Source organism: Phaseolus vulgaris, chromosome 4 (genome assembly GCF_051622355.1).
Source record: "Phaseolus vulgaris cultivar YP4 chromosome 4, ASM5162235v1, whole genome shotgun sequence".
Lineage (NCBI taxonomy): Eukaryota > Viridiplantae > Streptophyta > Magnoliopsida > Fabales > Fabaceae > Phaseolus > Phaseolus vulgaris.
Window position 1 is genome coordinate 20116018 of NC_143501.1, and position 2474 is coordinate 20118491.

Consider the following 2474-nt stretch of genomic DNA (forward strand, 5'->3'; position numbering starts at 1 on the left):
TATGATGAGCGGAAGCATTAAAGAAACTCAAGAGGAGTTTCCATGGATTGAAGTGGAGTAGGAATTTGTGAGAGTGAGAGGTGAGGCCAACTCACTAGGAAAGAGTCTAGGCTAAGTCTTGAAGGAGACTAACCTAGGGAAAACTTAAGAACAAGTAGAATGGCCAAAACTAGGCAGCATTTCATTACTAATTCAAAGTTAAAGAAATACATGTATAAGAGACTCCTATTTATAGGATAAAGTCTCTCAAAAACTCTCAAATGAGAGTGTGACAAGTGTCACCACCTTATTGGTGCAAATCCTCTCCATTAAGAAGAAGACATGTGGAGACTCATGTCTTCCTTGCCTACATTTCTATTTGCACCCCTCTTTTACTATTTTACACATTACTTTGTTTTCTATTTACATCTTTCTCTACTTTGGCCCAAAATACAAGGCCCAAAACTTCCTAACTACTCTATACAATTTTTACAAGGCTAAGAAGAAGAAAAAGACTTTACAAACTCTTCATTAAAGCTCGATCTTCGTCTATCTTCTTGGCCGAAAGTTTTGAGGCTGGACGGTTTCCATCAACATAACTCATCATATGTCCCACCGGAGCATTTTTTGCACTTTCCACCTGAACCACCTATGTATGACCCAACATTTTGTAATACCTTTGATCGAGACACAGTAGTGTATCCTCCAGGAACGCTTTTTGTTGGGCAAAAATTCAACACCAAGGAAGAAGCTCAAGATGTCATCAATTCTTTCCACATTATCAATCATTATACATACAAGGTGTCATCATCAAATCAATCAAGGCTCCTAGTTCAATGTGTTCATGATGATTGTGCATGGAGGTGTAGAGTGATTTTGCGAAGCAAGAATCAATTGTGGGAAATTATGAAGTTGGAAGGTGTTCATACTTGTGTATCCCCTACGATTTCACAAGACCACAATAAGTTAGGGCATCGAATGATTGCACGAAGCATTCATGAAATCATCCAAGCTAACCCTTCCACGCCAGTGTCAACCATAATAGTGCACATGAAGTCATCCTTGGAGTATACAGTCACATATAAAAAGGCATGGCTAGGAAAACAACTAGGCATAGAAAATGTATATAGTAATTGGGAAGAGTCATACCAAAAATTGCCAACACTCCTAAATGCAATGCAACTTTACGTTCCTGGGTTTATTTGGAAAATAAAGACCCAACCTGCTTATGAAGGAAACCAATTAGACGCGGACCACATCATCTTCAAGAGGGTATTTTGGACATTCAAACCATGGTTTTAAATTTTGCAAGTCGGTGGTTCACGTTGATGGAACTTTCTTGTATGGGAAATATAGAGGAACGTTATTGGTTGCAGTTGCACGAGGTGGCCGGAACAACATATTACCAATTGTCTTCGCCATCGTAGAGGGTGAAATTGCTGATGTTTGGTTCTTTTTCATGCGAAACCTACGAAGATATGTCCAAAATACCCTTTCGAAGATGATGTGGTTCGCGTCCAATTGGTTTCCTTCATAAGCAGGTTGGGTCTTTATTTTTCAAATAAACCCAGGAACGTAAAGTTGCATTGCATTTAGGAGTGTTGGCAATTTTTTGTATGACTCTTCCCAATTGCCATATACATTTTCTATGGCCAGTTGTTTTCCTAGCCATGCCTTTTTATATGTGACTGTATACGCCCAAGGATGAGTTCAGTGTGCTATTATTGTTGACACTGGTGTGGAAGGGTTAGCTTGGATGATTTCATGAATGCTTTGTGCAATCATTTGATGCCCCAACTTATTGTGGTATTGTGAGATCATAGCGGATACACGAGTGTGAACACCTTCCAACTTCATAATTTCCCACAATTGATTCTTGTTTCGCAAAATCATTTTACACCTTCATGCGCAATCATCATGTTACATTGAACTAGGAGCCTTGATTGATTTGATGATGACACCTTGTACGTGCAATGATTGATAATGTGGAAACGATTGATGGCATCTTGAGCTTCTTTCTTGGTGTTGAACCGTTGCCCAACAAAAAGTGTCCTTAGGGGATACACTACTATGTTGCGATCAAAGGCATTACAGAATTTTGGGTCATACATAGGTGGTTCAAGTGGAAAGTGCAAAAAATGCTTCGGTGGGACATAGGATGAGTTATGTTCATGTTGTTGATTGTTTGTATGGTGTGCATGTGGTTCTTATGGGTCCTCATCATCAACAGCTGCAAGTATTTCGTCTTCATCCTCACTAAAAGGATCGAAAACTTCATCGGGAAGATAAACAACCCCATGCTCTTGTGGTGGTTCTAGATGGAGTTGTTGATTTTTGTGTTCGCCTAGGCTGATATATGAGCCACTTAATAGTTGGGTATATGACTGCATGTCTTTTTCCCATTCCCCAAGATGTTGATGGTTGGGTTCATTCATATCTAAAGAGAAAGGGTGTGGTGCTTCATGGGACAATAGTTGTGATAGGTGGTGGTATGA

The 2474-nt window shown here is 39.6% G+C and overlaps 1 pseudogene; it reads left to right on the forward strand.

Moving 5' to 3' along the window:
* The first annotated feature begins 630 nt into the window (after positions 1–630).
* On the forward strand, positions 631–1516 carry LOC150027953 (uncharacterized; annotated as a pseudogene).
* Positions 1517–2474: the final 958 nt, after the last annotated feature.